The 18,381-nt window shown below is 43.4% G+C and overlaps 1 protein-coding gene across 1 annotated transcript in view; it reads right to left on the reverse strand.

Moving 5' to 3' along the window:
• The window catches only part of LOC126188388 (hemicentin-2-like), a 761,121-nt gene that overhangs the window by 157,539 nt on the left and 585,201 nt on the right, over positions 1-18,381 (reverse strand). The gene's annotated exons all lie outside the window — the stretch shown is intronic.

Below are 18,381 nucleotides of genomic sequence, written 5' to 3' on the forward strand. Positions count from 1 at the left end.
TTCGCTCGGAAAAATTTTAGTGTTAGTTTTTCCTGCCCGCTGTTTGAGAGTAGAACACAAGAGAAGTAGCTTAAACGTGGTTCGTTGAATCCTTGTACCAGGCACTTAATTGCGCATTGAAGAGTAATCATGTAGATGTAGAGGTAGAGGTAGAAAGATTTAGTAATTTTTGAGAACATTTCCCGTGGAGAAAAGCGGAAGTTCTTCTTAATAGCTTAAAATGAACATAAACAGTCTCGACCGCAAGAAACCTTACATTTGTGGTTGCCGGTTTCGATCAGTTACTGTACATCTTTAGACTTCATACCATGTTGGTAGACGGCGACGGTGGACTGAGCAGGTGTTACGAACTCGACGAGTTGACGTGCGTGGAGTTCGTAACTCCTCCTCCGTTCACCGTCACGGCCTACCAACATGGTAACCTCTTAGATGAAGAGGTATCGCACAGGATATGAGGATGTATTGAGCCACATCTAATCAGTTGGATAACTGACGACCACAAAAACAGTAACATGTTCGTGATGAGCATATGGCATCGTTGGCCGGGAGGCCCCATCCGGTGAAGATCGGTCGCCAAATGCAAGTCTTATTTCAATCGACGCCACATTGGGCGACTTGAGCGCCAGCGATGTGGGTGAAATGATATGAGGACAACACAACACCCAGTCCCAGAGCGGAGAAAATCTCCAATCCTGCCGGGAATCGAACCCGGCCTCGCTTGCATGAGAGGCGAGAACGGTACCACCCAGCTAAGCAGGCGGACAATAACATGTTCAGTCCTATGAAGTAAAAAGGGGAAACTTTTAATAGCCAGGATCGCATTTAATACTATTTCTTCCAGATGATCTGATTCAACAATTAATCTTCCGATCTTCAAAAGAATTTGTTTTTCTACTTACTGTTCCAGTATGACAGTAAGAACAAAACTTTTTTTGAAGATAAGGAATAACAGTCTTAACAGCTGAAGCCGGTAGGAGTAAATAGTAATGAATGCGATCTTGGTATTTAAATGTTTCTTCAAACGAAATACAGGTCGTCCTTCCCATCTCTAATTATGAAAAATTACGATCGAAGTATAATTAATTTATCATTCCTGTACAAAGTTCATTATTGTTATACGTAAAGGTTACGTGGTCATTTTACATTCTTATATAAATGATTAAACATACATAAAAGTGCATAGTAAAAAAACAGACATAATGGAGAAAACTTTATAGCTGATTACCTAGGTCTCTGAACCATTCCACAGATCTACGTGTTACCAAACGCAGTTCATTGAGCCCACGAGGAAATTTTCGTAATAGACACTTTTAACTCAGGTGGAACGTAGTTTCCACAAAGATCCCACAGTCGCGTGTCAGGGCATCCTCGACCTCCCAGTCATACACGAAGGCATCAAACATTCCATGTCCTGCACGGAATCTATTCAGAGCTGTCCACAGTTTCCTGAAAAACCATATCCATTTACATGTTTTGTACGATCAGTAATTCACGAGAATTTCGCGGAGGAAACTTCTGGCAAATATGTCTATTCTTGGCACTTCCAGGGCCGGTTCGAATATGTTTCCACCTAATCGCCCTCCCTCTCTCTCCTTCACCGTGGTACACTTTCTTCCGTGACATTTTTCGTTACTAATTGTCAAACGCTCTGTATAAAAACCTTGCACTAGGGAGCTCCTGGCACCCCTCTAACCTTGGTGCCCCAAGCGACCGCTGTTAATTGCGGTATGCCCTGTACAGAATTTTTACAGTTGTGGATCATCTGCCACTCCTCTTAGTTTGTCGCCGCTAGCGGAGGCTGGCGTTGTTTGTGCCTTAAACCGGCCCTGCATACGTCATACACTGAGGCGACAAAAGTCGCTGGATAGCTACATGCACTTATACCGATGGCAGTAGTATCAAGTACGTGAAGTATAAAAGGGCACTGCATTCGTGGAACTGCCACGAGTACTCAGCTAATGCATGCGCAAAGATTACGACGTGATTTGGTCTGCACGTCAGGAATTAACAGGTTCTGGATACGTATTGCTAGTTGGAGCTACACGCGTGGGACATTCCATTTCGGAAACCGTTAGGAAATTCAGTATTCCGAGATCCGCAGAGGCAAGAGCAGGCTGAGATTATCACGTTCCAAGCTTTACTTCTCACAACAGGCAGTGCAGTAGCAGAGAGCCTACTCTTAACGATCGAGAGCAGTGACGTTTGCGTACAGTTGTCAGCGATGTTGTTGTTGTTGTGGTCTTCAGTCCAGAGACTGGTTTGATGCAGCTCTCCATGCTAATCTATCCTGTGCAAACTTCTTCATCTCCCTGTACCTTCTGCAACCTACATCCTTCTGAATCTCTTTAGCGTATTCATGTATTGGTCTCCGTCTACGATTTTTACCCTCCACGTTGCCCTCCAATACTAAATTGGTGATCCATTGATGCCCCAGAATATGTCCTACCAAGCGATCCCTTCTTCTAGTCATGTTGCTCCACAAATTTACTTCTCCCCAATTCTCATCATTAGTTATGTGATCTGCCCATCTAATCTACAGCATCCTTCTGTAGCGCCACATTTCGAAAGCTTCTATTCTCTTCTTGTCTAATCCTCATTAGTTATGTGATCTACCCATATAATCTTCAGCATTCTTCTGTAGCACCACATTTCGAAAGCTTCTATTCTCTTCTTGTCTGAACTATTTATCGTCCACGTTTCACTTCCACACACGGCTACACTCCATACAAATACTTTCAGAAACGAGTTCCTGACACTTAAATCTATACTCGACGTTAAGAAATTTCTCTTCTTCAAAAATGCTTTCTTTGCCATTGCCAGTCTACATTTTATATCCTCTCTACTTCGACCATCATCAGTTATTTTGCTCCCCAAATAGCAAAACCCATTTACTACTTTAAGCGTCTCATTTCCTAATCTAATTCCATCAGTATCACCCGATTTAATTCGACTACATTCCATTATCCTCGTTTTGCTTTTGTTGATGTTCATGATATATCCTCCTTTCAAGACACTGTCCATTCCGTTCAGCTGCTCTTCTACGGCCTTTGCTGTCTCTGACAGAATTAATGTCAACGGCGAACCTAAAAATTTTTATTTCTTCTCCATGGATTTTAATTCCTACTCCGAATTTTTCCTTTTTTTCCTTTACTGCTTGCTCAATATACAGATTGAGTAACATCGGGGATAGGCTACAACCCTGTCTCACTCCCTTCCCAACCACTGCTTCCGTTTCATGCCCCTCGACTCTTCTAACTGCCATCTGGTTTCTGTACAAATTGTAAACACGTTTTCGCTCCCTGTATTTTACCCCTGCCACCTTCAGAATTTGGAAGAGAGTATTCCAGTCAACATTGTCAAATGTTTTCTCCAAGTCTACAAATGCTAGAAAAGTAGGTTTGCCTTTCCTTAATCTATTTTCTAAGATAAGTCATAGGGTCAGTATTTCCCTCCGTGTTCCAACATTTCTACGGAATCCAAACTGATCTTCCCCGAAGTCGGCTTCTACCAGTTTTTCCATTCGCCCAGTCATAAGAGGCAAAAAACGCTGCGTAAAGAACGCTGCAGAAATCAACGAGGGACGTATGACAAACGTACTAAATTTGGCGTTAATGAGCTATGGCAGCAGAAGCCCACGCGAGTGCCCTTGCTAACAGCACGATATCGCATGCTGCACCCTTCTTCGACTCGTGACCACATCGGTTGGACCCTAAACGACTGGCAAACCGTGGCTTGGTCAGCTGAGCCACGATTTCAGTTTGTAAGAGCTGGTGGTAGGGCTCGAACACGGCGCAGGTGCAAATGGCTCTGAGCACTATGCGACTTAACTTCTGAGGTCATCAGTCGCCTAGAACTTAGAACTAATTAAACCTAACTAACCTAAGGACATCACACACATCCATGCCCGAGGCAGGATTCGAACCTGCGACCGTAGTGGTCGCTCGGCTCGAGACTGTAGCGCCTAGAACCGCACGGCCACTCTAGCTGGCACACGGCGCAGGTGTCACGAATCCATGGACCCAGGTTCTCAAGAAGGCACTGTGCAAGCTGGTGCTGGCTCCGTAAACAAGTGGATGTGTTTACATGGGATGGGTTCCATGGTTGTCCGCCTACTTGGAGACCATTAGCAGCCATTCATGGATGTCGAGTTGCTAATCAATTTTGGAATTTTTAAGGATGACAGTGCACCATGTCACCGGGCCACAATTATTCGTGAGTGGTTTGATAATCATTCTGGACGTTTCGAGGGAATGGTTTGTCCACACAGATCACCCGACGTAAATCCCATCGAACATTTATGAGACATAACCGAGAAGTCAGTTCGTGCACAAAATCCTGTACCGGCAACACTTCCGCTATTATGGGCGACTGCAAGGCTCAGCATGTATGCAGGGGACTTCCCAGGACTTTTTGAGCCCAAGCCACGTAGAGTTGCCAAATGCCGGGCTACACGATTTTAGGAGGAGTCCCATGACTTTTGTCATCTCAGAATACATAGCAGGCGTATCTTGCGTTGGCCACCCTGGTTCTCTGGATTTAAGTCTGCTGGCAGATATATTCTGTAGCTGGTAATGCAGATTAATATAAGCAGTCAGACGCTCCCTGGGCAACAGTGAATCACTGGCGGGCTAAATCTTGCAAATGGTGCAGCCAAATAGCAAACATGGTCACACAGTTCATTGTTGAACGAACGTATAACTAACAATTGTGAGAAAGCGTAAGCGTCCGCAAAGGAGGTAACATGGGGTATTTAGCACCAGTTGAAATATAGGATACAGACTTTTTACTGAATACGGAAACCTGACACATTTCTAGAAATGATTGTGTGTGATTCCACTACACCACGGTATAAAATGTTATGGATTTTGTAAGAGCCGCATAATTCACAGAATTTTATGCGCTTTCCATGATGCGGTGGTGATTTTGATGCTGTCCTTAGACGAGGCAGGTGTGTACCTGAACAGAAAAACACCATTACAAACTTTCTAATCTTCTGCGTACTGTCTGCTCATCGAGCCCGTGTAGAACTGAAAAACTGGACCAGATCGACAGCCTAGCTAGCAGAGGTCGTCGACAATTCTTTGGACATCTGCGCCATTCCTCGTAGGTCTAACATAACGATGACTGTACTATACCTGACGAACACGAATCGCTAAATCTCATCAACACCCCGCACCTCATATTCTGCTACTTAACATTTTTGATTTTCAGTCTCATCTTGATAGCATTAGAGGATGAATAAAAATATTTTTCAAGAATATTTTCTCATTGGATAGTTACTGTATTTAATCATACAAGGATGTAATTTCAGATTATTAGCCGAAAAAGATAGTAAGATTATTAACAGGAAGACAAATAATAATAATGGAAGGATACACACGGTATATATTAATGGAATATTAGGAATTAGCCTTCCAATGGTAGTGACAGAATACAGTAAGTTTTGTGCATTTCACATGTAGCCACGCTTTGACGGTCTTAAGCTGTAATTTTAATAAAAATGAATTTTAATTAGCTTAAATGAAATATTTAAGTATTTACTATAAACATGGAGTACAGTATAACCCTTTGAGAGTAAAGGAGTAAGAATTCTCTAGGTTAGAATTTGTTTGGAACTTCCTGGCAGGTTAAAGCTGTGTGCCGGACCGAGACTCGAACTCGGGACCTTTGCTTTTCGCGGGCAAGTGCTCTACCATCTGAGCTTCCCAAGCACGACTCACGCCCCGTCCTCACTGCCTTACTTCTGCCAGCACCTCGTCTCCAACCTTCCAAACTTGACAGATCTCCTGCGAACCTTGCAGAACTACCACTCCTGAAGGAAAGGAGTCTCGGTCCGGTACACAGTTTTAACCTTCCAGGAAGTTTCATATCAGCGCACACTCCGCTGCAGAGTGAAAATCTCATTCTGGAAACATCCCCCAGGCTGTGGCTAAGCCATGTCTCCGCAATATCCTTTCTTTTAGAGTGATAGTTCTGCAGGGTTCGCAGGAGAGCTTCTGTAAAGTTTGGAAGGTAGGAGACGAGGTGCTGGCAGAAGTACAGCTGTGAGGACGGGGCGTGAGTTGATCAGTTGGTAGAGCACTTGCCCGCGAAAGGCAAAGGTCCCGAGTTCGAGTCTCGGTACGGCACACAGTTTTAACCTGCCAGGAAGTTTCATATCAGCGCACACTCCGCTGCAGAGTGAAAAATCTCATTCTAGAATTCGTTTGTTTGTATTAATTTATATGTAATAGAGACGATATTGTCTCGCTCTCATCATGTTCAGTTCTATTCTGTGAGAACTTCATCTGATAGCACTAATCGCTTTGATGTGATGTGTAATTATTAACTCGAAGTGGAAATAATATAACTGTATTACTAAAACTGTATTTTACCCGATCTGTTAGGAAAAGTCAATTTGCCGTATGGTCATCATTGATTCTGTAGATCGCGAGATTTTCTCACGTGTGATAAATCAGTTAAAGAAAGAGAAAGTCTTATATTCGGACGTAACTAAACAGACTGAAATTATTAACTGATAAAGAATATGGACAGGGCACAGCAGTGAAGTGGTAATACCTGATACTCGTATTGGAAAATTTTAACATAGCGAACATTACGTCAACCGATAGTCCATTATTCGGTAATCGGCCAATATCAACTATCAGCCTAGCATCTCTGGACTGTAGAAAGCAAGCATTGAAATCATTTGTGCTACGAAAAAGTAGTTCGAAAATATAACAGAAGTACATTTCGTTTACTAGGCCCAAGAATATTAAACCAGATAATTAAAGAAACTTTTAATATGTGATTAATTTCTATCAGAGAAGTAAATAGACAACGTTTAGTTCACGATAAAAGTTAACTGTATTTAATCTGCATCCTGTATAGTTTTGTCTCCTTCTTCGTCTCTGAGATACATCGATGTGTGCTTCACAATAAAATCTACTAACTGAACTTAACGAGAAAGAAGCCACGTAAGCACATGGAACTTTTAGTATGAACATTAATAAAAAAAAAGTAGCCAGTAGAACACCAGATTAAATACACATGTCAGATTTAGTTCTGGAGCTTCAGACATCATCACACTCATCTAATCATACAGAATTTTATCTTTCCATGGACTAATTTCTGAGAATACTCATTTGAGAAAGCAAAAACAATTTCTTATTGCATTTTAATGTATGTGCGCTTGTTTGTACTTAAAACAACACAAAAAATGTAACAACCTATGGCGTCACTGCATAGAGGCAATGGCCAGTTCTCTGTATAAATCGATAAATGGTAATTGAAATCCGTGTCCGAGTACCAAACGCCGACATACACCGACGCAGCTATAATATGGCGACGGGTCACTCTGAAAAGTTCTTTTACGTATGTATGTATGTTTATGTTTTGAAGTGTTTTGATTTTATGGTAGTTAGCCACGTCGCAACTATACGTTTCATTAATGAACAGGAGTTTTGGAACGGCTTGTTTAATTAACTGATGCGCTAGAATCCACATCCGACCCTTATCCAGGGTGACAGAGTAATTAGAATGGGACCCAGCGAAGTCCTGTTCAGCTATTCAGTAATCGCAATCTGAGGGTGTGTTGACTTTCGCAGGCGCTCCATTTCATTAGTTTGGCTCTTGCAGTGCCAGTGGTAAAAACCTCTTTCCACTCGAGGTTAGTACGGAACCGTCTTTGGTGTGTGCAGACAATAATGAGATCGTTTGAGACTAATATTCTCGGTAATTGGGGTTGCCCTTTCTGCCTTTGTCTTTACTGTAAGTGGACTGTGGTAATGAAATTGCGAAAGGGAAGTTCGAGTAAATGCTTCTGATGACACTCATTCCCCTAGCAAGCCCCCTTTAGCGGCATGACAAGTTACGTGTATACGAAACTCCAGACGAAGCCCGTAAGAGCCTACGCACTAAGGGTATTAAAATCCTGACTGCGGAACTCACGGCAACGATAGCATCAAATTATGTCTTATTTTCATCCGCCGTACTCGTGCTTGTTATGAATATTTTCGGAGAACATTTTCAACAGTTGGTCTAAATTTTACATCGCTTCCACTTGTTAGGGCAGCACTTATTTTGTTAATAATCGGTATGTTCTGTAAAGAGAACTTTGATGTGTTCCGGAATAAATTTGTTGTGCTCAGAATTAGATTTTCACTCTGCAGCGGAGTGTGCGCTGATATGAAACTTCCTGGCAGATTAAAACTGTGTGCCCGACCGAGACTCGAACTAGGGACCTTTGCCTTTCGCGGGCAAGTGCTCTACCATCTGAGCTACCGAAGCACAACTCACGCCCGGTACTCACAGTCTTACTTCTGCCAGTATCTCGTCTCCTACCTTCCAAACTTTACAGAAGCTCTCCTGCGAACCTTGCAGAACTAGCACTCCTGAAAGAAAGGATATAGCGGAGACATGGCTTAGCCACAGCGTGGGGGATGTTGCCAGAATGATGTTTCCATTCGTCAGTCCACATCGCGTTATTTGTAGAATGTTCGTTATATCCACTCCATGCAAAAGCCTTTCGCAAAACGGTAGTCGTAGAACGTAGCGTTCCAAGCCTTTGAGATATCTGGAACATCCGTGTAATATCACGGCTACTTAACCGAGGTATATGCTGAACGGTTTTATGAATCGCGTTCCCTTTTTGTAGAATATGTCCTCGGACGACTGTACATTACTTGTGGAGGACGATTGCCGGTTTCCCAAGGCGTTGCTTCATGCGACGTAAAACTTCCACGTCGGGATGGCGCGTTTGAGGATACCGTGCATCATACAGTCGAACAGCAGTAGAAGCTTGGTAACTGTATGCATGGAAGGCCAGTAGTATTCATCGTTTCTGTCCTCCATCGAGAAGCCACCCTACATGAACTTGAGAGGATCAGTTATGATTGTGCACTGTGCGGTCAGCAGACACATGCATGCAGTTTAATAGATCTCATAGTCATGTGCCAAAATGATTTCCTGCTCGCCTGCAAGAATAGGAAAGGAACGTGACGAGGATTCGAATCATAGGTGCTTGGTGGATGGAGGTTTGATTTCCCAGCAGACTTGTCAGTGACCTATGACGGTCGGCAGAGGATTTTGGATCTGTCTCCCATAAGTCCAACCCCTCGTCCAAGTCGTGGGAGATGGGCAACGGCACAAAGTAGGGGACTGCCTATAGGGGCGATGTACAGCGGGGACTTCGTGTGCCCCAGGACCGCTACGGTAGCTGAGAAGGCTCTATGGGAACCCTGAAACGTGACGGCTAACGGGGCTCTGGTGAAGCTGCGATAGGCCTAGCAAGCCAGTAGTGGATAAATCAACTGCTTTTAAAAAGGGAACATGCCTCGGATCACGGAACGGATTTAAAGGAAACCGACCAAGCAATGGAAAAGGATTACGAGATGGTTTACGACTGGGCACCTTAAACGTAAGGACTCTAACTGGGAAGTTAGAAGAAATTGTAGAAATGATGGAAAGGAGGAAATTGGACATCTTGGGACTTGCTGAGACTAGGTGGAGAGGAGTTGGTGAAAAACCACTAAGTAAAGGATGTAAACTGTACTGGATAGGGAATGAGAGGGGAAGAAATGGAGTGGCAATAGTGGTCAGAGAGGGTCTGCAGGAGGAGGTGGAAGGTATCAATGATCGAATGATAAAAGCCAGAGTACGAGTGAAAGGAAAAAGCATTGAAATCATCCAAGCATATGCCCCACAGGTGGGGTGTACAAAAAAGGAGAAGGAGGAATTTGAAGATGACATGCAAAAGCAGCTAAATGGAGGTAATCAGATTATAATAGGAGACCTCAATGCACATGTTGGCACAGACAGGAAAGGATTCGAGGAGATAATGGGACCAGAGGGCTGGGGGAACCGAAATAGAGAAGGAAAATTGTTGCTGGAATTCTGCAAGAGGAATGGGCTGACGATCGCAAATTCCTGGTACAAGAAGAGAAGTAGTCACAAAATAACTTGGTACAGTGGGGACTGGTCCCAAACTTCAGTAGTAGACTATGTACTAGTGGATAGGCAGATGATGAGCAGCCTCACAGATGTTAAGGTCGTTCCATCTGAGGCCTTAGACAGTGACCATCGGCTGTTGGTAGCCACCCTGAGAGAGAAAAAAGATAGGAGGGCAACGGATATACAGGAGAAAAGGTTGAAGACATGGATGCTGAAAGAGGATGAACGGAGGACCCAGTACCAGACACTGATCAGGAAGAAGCTGCCAAAGGAAGATCAGAGAACAGTGGAAGAAGAATGGGGAGATTTTAAGAGGGCCCTAGTTGAGGCAGCTGAGATTGTGTGCGGAAGAACTAGCACAAAGAGGAGAAGTAAGGAAACCCCATGGTGGAACAACATATGTAAAGAGGCAGTACTTCGAAAGAACAAAGCCTTCAGAGAATGGTTCCAGACCCGAACAGAGGAAGCTAGGGTAAAATATAAGGAAAGCAAGAAAGCGGCACAGACCATAGTAAGGGCGGAGAAGAAGAAGTGGATGGAAAAATGGACAAGAATGTTAGAAGAGGACAGTGAAGGGAACAAAAAAGTACTTTACACCATGGTAAGAAATAAGAGGAAGGACAGAAGCGAGTGCCTGAGGATCATGGATAATAATGGAAGAGTTGTGGAGGAAATGCATGAGCTCAAAAAGATTTGGAAGGAGTACTTTGAAGATCTGTTGAATGCCGCCAAGCGGGTAACTAACAGCGATGGAGAGCCTAAGGCAGCAGACGATGATAATAGTGGGGAAATTGATGATCTAACTTGGAATGAAGTGGAAGAAGCCATAAAGAGGACGAAAGGGGGCAAGGCACCAGGTTGGGACGAAGTAACAGTGGATATGATACGAGCAGCAGGAGAAGTAGGAACCCAGTGGCTATACAGAGTGCTGAGGGTGGTGTGGAAGGAGAACAGAATTCCTGAGGATTGGAAGAAAGGAATTATAGTCCCGATCTTCAAGAAAGGGGATAAAAGGAGATGTGAGAACTACAGAGGAATCACCCTGCTATGCCACTGTGGAAAAATCTATGAAAAGATCCTGGAGAAGAGAATAAGAAGCAGTATTGAAAGTAGACTGCAAGAGGAGCAGTATGGTTTCAGACCGGGAAGATCAACAAAGGACCTCATATTTGCGGTAAGGCAACTGCAGGAAAGGCACTATGAGTACGGGAAGGACTTAATCATGGCCTTTTTAGATATTGAGAAGGCGTATGACAGTATCTGTAGGGACAAGCTCTGGGATGTGCTGAACGCAAAAGGGATAGATGAAGAGATAACACGAAAAGTCAGAAAAATGTATGAGGGAAGTGAGAGTTGTGTGAAAGTGGGGAGGGAATGTACTGCATGGTTCAAGCTGGAAAATGGGCTGCGACAGGGAAGTGCACTTTCGCCTTTATTGTTTATTATTGTTATGGATGAAATCCTACAGCAAGTGTCAGATGCAATTGGAGATCATAAAATGAAAGCAGTGCTTTTTGCCGATGACCTGATGTTATGGGGAAATTGCGAGAAGGAGGTGCAAGAGCAGTTAGATGCATGGGAGGCAACGGCAGCACAATATGGAATGCATTTCTCTGCAAAGAAAAGTGAAATAATTGTCACAACAAGGAAGACGAATAGGCCAAATGTGGATATAACTTGTGGAGGGGAAAAACTACAAGTGGTAGAGAACTTCAAGTACCTGGGAAGCGTGATTGAAAGTAAGGGGGGAAACGCAATGGAAATAAATGAAAGGTGCAGAAAAGCAGGGCAGTTCTACAAATGCATTAGGGGGCTTATTTGGAGCAAGGAGGTGCCACAAAAATCCAAGGGAATTATATACCGAACCTACTTTGTCCCCATATTGGCATACGGAAGTGAGACATGGGTAATGCACAAAAGCGACAAAAGTAGAATACAGGCTAGCGAAATGAAGTTCCAGAGGAGCAGGTTGGGTGTAACAAGACGAGACAGATTGCAAAATGTGTATGTGAGGGAAAGACTAAAGGAGGAACCAGTACAGGACAGGATAGAAAAATCAAGACTGCAGTGGTATGGACACATGAAGAGAATGGATGAGGGAAGAATTCCAAAGAGGATGTTTGATCTGCAACTGGAGGGGAAGAGGCCCAGAGGAAGACCAAGAGATAGATGGGTGAAGGGAGTGAAGGAATGTGTGACGAGAAGAGGAGAGAACTGGACGAAGGTGGAAGAGGGGGAATGGTGGAAAGACAGAACACGATGGAGAGGCTTGTGTTCCCGACAGACCCAGCCAGTGGCTGGAAACTGTCCAAGATGATGATGATGATGATGATGATGATGATACGTTCATCTGTGCACTCCGATGCGCTGTATAATGTGAGAGTCGTGCCAGCTCATCGCTTTTGTGCATGTTTTTCCAAAATGCCACCGATCTCATTTTGATAGATCAAGTTTTATCTTGAATCTCGGTGACGGATAGCACGCCTACCTGCAATTGCGGTATTTTTTCTTCATGACGTATATGTACCTTGGTCGTCATGGATAACTGATTTATCACTTGAAGGAAGATACGTAACGGGGCATGCAAGCATTATTGTGTAGGGTTTAGAGATAGTTGCAGTTGTAAATAATACAGACACAGCTAGATGTGTTTCCTTAAAATTCTCCACTGCGACATCACTGTAATTGTTAACTCGTAAACAGCCTCCGTAGGAGATGGCTGGAGGCTAAATACGACAGAATCTCTTATTAGCTTTTGATATCTACTGGGAACTTAAGAAAATAAATTACTACGCTAAGACCATTGCTAGAAGACAGTACATGTTCCGGTTGTCCCGCAGAAGTAGTACTGCTGCCGTTCGCATAAGAGGTAGAAGATAGTGTGTGACGGACACGACGGGGCAACTGGGAACGTACTCCAAAGTTTGAGTATGCGGGACATTACGATTACTGTAGGCAGAACGTCTAATTTGCACACAGGTTCACGTGAATTCTGATGGTATGTGGACGAAATGCAGCGTGGCGTCCTGCAAAAATCTTGTGTCCGATTCCACTTGTCGACTTTGAGCAGTGACGTCATACCTTAGGCAAAGAGACTACATATAGGCTATCTATGAAAGCAACTGATCATACCCGTACACAAACGAATGAAGCATACGATAAAAGTAGCATCATATTCACGCAGTTATTTACTTAGTCATGAATTACACGGAAACAAACTGAAGATAACGAAAACAAGAACAAGAATTAAAAACAAATTTTCATGTCTGGTAAGAAGTATTCTCGTAATTTATGCGACTAGAAAAGCACAGAGAACCTTGAAACTGCATTACAGCAAAGCGTATGGTGAAGTCTTTCTGGTATGAAATAACGTTATTGATTCTAACAAGAGAAGCGCAGGAAAGTGGGAGTTTTGGGCAGGGAGAAACTAAAATCTATCAGAAAAACGGGAAAATTAAATGAATGACAACAAATACAAAACAGCAGCAAAAAATGCGGAGAAACCGATACACTTAATTCTGCAAGAAAAGCCAGTACATGACAAACAAATATCTATAAAAGATAAAGAATATTGCAATCGATAATTACAATTAATCTACGTAGGAAAATTCCAGGTACAGATTCCAACCGCCCAGTGATTCATAGGTAAATTATTTTTGAGTTGTATGCACTGAAACGGAGCAGCATTTCTACATTTTATATTGCTTTCTAAAACTACTGCGGTGTACAACAAAAATTGGAATCGGTAACTAGAACTGACCTACATAGGTCAATTCTAGTTACGGTTCCATTAATAGTTACTTTTTGCAGTAGTTTAGAGAGCCCTTATAAGTGCAGAAATCATATTAGCCAACATTTTAGTGCACACACATGCTGAAAAACGATCTAATAAATGAATCATCGAATGGCTGGAATCGGTAACTAGAATTGACCTATATAGGAGTAAATCTTTGGAGTAGGTTTTTGTAGGATATTTCTTATTGATCTCAGAACTTCTACGAATATTGTCGGTACAGCTTCCAAATTTTTCTCTTTTTCATAGTAATGAAGACAGTAATACCATATGTAGAAATCCTGCAGTAGTGGAATGGTTGGAATCGTTAACTAGAATAACCTACATAGGTCAGTTCCAGTTACCGATTCCAATATTCGTTAGACCTTCCTTTTTGTCAGTTTTCGTTACTTGTGTACTAGCCCGTTAGATTTAACCATTAGTATTAAAAATTAACGTTGATTCAGAATATCATGACTTCACCATGCGCTATACTGTACTGGATTTAAAGGTTCTCTGTTCTTTTATTACTTGCAATAAATTACGATAATAGTTTACTTCAGACATGTATAATTCTCTTTATATGTAATTTTTTTATTTCCATTACCTTTAATTCTTGTCGGTATAATTTATGGCTAAATAATTAATCACGTTAACTGTGTTTGTAATTTTATCATATGCTACATACGTTTGTTTACAAATATGAACAGTTGCTTTCAAAGATTGCCTGTATTTGCAAACAATTACACCAAATCCGCGCAGACGTGGGTCACACTGATCGGGAATTCCACATGTTCACCATGCAATTCCAGTCAATTGGGCAAGCTGGAGAAAACATCGTAGCGTTTTGCAACGAGGAGGACTTTAGCGCAAGGGAATCTCAAACTTCTCAGTGAACAAGGACCGATTCTCTATCGTCAACGAAATGAACGATTGGTGGAACGTGCAGACGGTTATTTACAGATCTCTGGTGACGATGCCGAAAACAGTGTCATGTATTTGGGCCACTCTGAGGTGTAGTGCGGCGTTCAATTAATGTGGCTTGGCTAGCCGTAATAACGTGTAAATTACTTTCTGAAGTACCCTAATAACTTACTCTTTCTTTCTACAAGGGTAGCTAACACTTCAAGTATTATAAGGATACTATCACCAGTTGATGCATCTCGGTCGAAATTATTAAGAAACTTTTGATGAAATGTAACGCAATCATTCTCATCTGCGAGAGTCGATATTATTTATTATTAACCAGCTGAGTCCCACGGTGTTACCCGCGCTTAAACAATTAATTTTAAAGAAATTTTAATACCGATTCTCACTATCCACGCACATGCACCAACACCAAAGTCATCTTTTGGAGGTACTGAAGCGCGAGCCACTTGAGGTCCAACAAACCGCGCTACATCGGAAAAATTCTGAGACGATGGGAGATGCGGATAGAATATATGTCACGCACAACTCACTCGTTTACTTATGGAAAAAAACGTTAAGCGATCGAGTAGTGAATTACAGAATTTGGCAATAAAGTGAGTACGACTGTTTGCGACATGCCTAGCACGGAAAAGATCATAATATTCTTGGTGTGTACGGAGAGCCAGAAATCTTCTGTAACACGCCTCTGTAAACAAAGTTCGGTTAGTGCTTATCCCCTGTGTGTATGTACAGATTTATGGCTCTCGATACACGCGAACGGCCAGCATAGAGCTTGTAAGCAGGCTATGTAAGTAGGCTGTTTATGTTTTCCTATTGGCAACGTTACGTAGCGCTCTGTATGAAATTCACTGGCTGTGCTGTGTGCAGTCTGTGGCCAGTTTGCATTGTTGTCAGCCATTGTAGTATTGGGCAGCTGGATGTGAGCAGCGCGTAGCCTTGCGCAGTTGGAGGTGAGCCGCCAGCAGTGGTGGATGTGGGGAGAGAAATGGCGGAGTTTTGAAATTTGTAAGACTGGATGGCATATATATTATGATTATTAAGGTAAATACATTGTTTGTTCTCTATTAAAATCTTTCATTTGCTAACTATGCCTATCAGTAGTTAGTGCCTTCAGTAGTTTGAATCTTTTATTTAGCTGGCAGTAGTGGCGCTCGCTGTATTGCAGTAGTTCGAGTAACGAAGATTTTAGGTGAGGTAAGTGATTTGTGAAAGGTACAGGTTAATGTTAGTCAGGGCCATTCCTTTGTAGGGATTTCTCAGAGTCAGATTGCGTTGCGCTAAAAAATATTGTGTGTCAGTTTAAGGACAGTCATGTACAATTGTTCTAAGGGGACGTTTGAAGCTGTCCGTGCGAAAAACATGTCGTGCCCAGATAAATACCTGCTACTTTTAACGTTTGTCCCTGGTTATTATTTATAGTGATCAGAAAGGCGACTTTGAAAGGGAACTGGTAGAGCATGGACTGGAAACGTAATTTTCTTGGAATGATACGAATTTACGGTATCAATAACTTCATTTGTAAAAATAGTTAAAAATTCATATCTACGCAAACGTAATGTGTAGATTTCATAGTTAACACTCGTAGATGACTTTTTAGTTACGCTACCCATCACACGGACACAGTAGCCACGTTGACCAAACCACGGAAACAGCGACTTTTTTCTGAATGAAAGTTAGCCTATGTTTTATTTCAGCGTATAGGTTACTTTAATTCCAAACTTCTGCCAAATCTGTCCAGCCGCTTCAGCGTCAGGGAGTAACAAACGTACTAACTCGTCGAAGAAAGAAAATAATTTCTGGTTTAGTGTAGCCAACATTTTATAAAGTTTGTACATGCAACAATTTCATGTGTCCTCACATGTGTGCCTGTTACCAGCGGATACGCTCGCACATCATAACCAAATCCAGCCTCACGAAAAGCCTACCATGTTCTACATGTGAAAGAACGACCTCTCTGTGTTGTCAAGTATTTAAATTACACCGTGGCTGTGAGACTTCAAGCGTCTTAGAAGCTATAAGATACTCTGCAGCTCGACGGCTAAAGTGCAACGGGCTTGTGTGGAAATATGGATTAAACAGTTTGAGTACTGTATTAATTACTTTGAATAGTTCTATGTAGGACATATTCGACAATAAAGAAATTTACAAAAATACGATACATTTCAAAAGTAAAAGAGTAAAAAGCTTTTTCTAAAAGTAATTACTGTTCCACATTTTGCTTTATATTCTACAAGTCAGTAAATATCTTGTTCTACACACTCCTGAAAGTAGTCTATATGGTAATTCAGGATATAAGCTAATACTATTTCGAAGTTCTTTCAAACCCGTGCAGCCGTTTGAGCGTGATGGAGTAACCAACATACACAAAATTTTCGCATTTATAATATATATGGGATAATGTACACTCCTGGAAATTGAAATAAGAACACCGTGAATTCATTGTCCCAGGAAGGGGAAACTTTATTGACACATTCCTGGGGTCAGATACATCACATGATCACACTGACAGAACCACAGGCACATAGACACAGGCAACAGATCATGCACAATGTCGGCACTAGTACAGTGTATATCCACCTTTCGCAGCAATGCAGGCTGCTATTCTCCCATGGAGACGATCGTAGAGATGCTGGATGTAGTCCTGTGGAACGGCTTGCCATGCCATTTCCACCTGGCGCCTCAGTTGGACCAGCGTTCGTGCTGGACGTGCATACCGCGTGAGACGACGCTTCATCCAGTCCCAAACATGCTCAATGGGGGACAGATCCGGAGATCTTGCTGGCCAGGGTAGTTGACTTACACCTTCTAGAGCACGTTGGGTGGCACGGGATACATGCGGACGTGCATTGTCCTGTTGGAACAGCAAGTTCCCTTGCCGGTTTGGAATGGTAGAACGATGGGTTCGATGACGGTTTGGATGTACCGTGCACTATTCAGTGTCCCCTCGACGATCACCAGTGGTGTACGGCCAGTGTAGGAGATCGCTCCCCACACCATGATGCCGGGTGTTGGCCCTGTGTGCCTCGGTCGTATGCAGTCCTGATGGTGGCGCTCACCTGCACGGCGCCAAACACGCATACGACCATCATTGGCACCACGGCAGAAGCGACTCTCATCGCTGAAGACGACACGTCTCAATTCGTCCCTCCATTCACGCCTGTCGCGACACCACTGGAGGCGGGCTGCACGATGTTGGGGCGTGAGCGGAAGACGGCCTAACGCTGTGCGGGACCGTAGCCCAGCTTCATGGAGACGGTTGCGAATGGTCCTCGCCGATACCCCAGGAGCAATAGTGTCCCTAATTTGCTGGGAAGTGGCGGTGCGGTCCCCTACGGCACTGCGTAGGATCCTACGGTCTTGGCGTGCATCCGTGCGTCGCTGCGGTCCGGTCCCAGGTCGACGGGCACGTGCACCTTCCGCCGACCACTGGCGACAACATCGATGTACTGTGGAGACCTCACGCCCCACGTGTTGAGCAATTCGGCGGTACGTCCACCCGGCCTCCCGCATGCCCACTATACGCCCTCGCTCAAAGTCCGTCAACTGCACATACGGTTCACGTCCACGCTGTCGCGGCATGCTACCAGTGTTAAAGACTGCGATGGAGCTCCGTATGCCACGGCAAACTGGCTGACACTGACGGCGGCGGTGCACAAATGCTGCGCAGCTAGCGCCATTCGACGGCCAACACCGCGGTTCCTGGTGTGTCCGCTGTGCCGTGCGTGTGATCATTGCTTGTACAGCCCTGT

The sequence above is a fragment of the Schistocerca cancellata genome, chromosome 5 (assembly GCF_023864275.1).
Source record: "Schistocerca cancellata isolate TAMUIC-IGC-003103 chromosome 5, iqSchCanc2.1, whole genome shotgun sequence".
Lineage (NCBI taxonomy): Eukaryota > Metazoa > Arthropoda > Insecta > Orthoptera > Acrididae > Schistocerca > Schistocerca cancellata.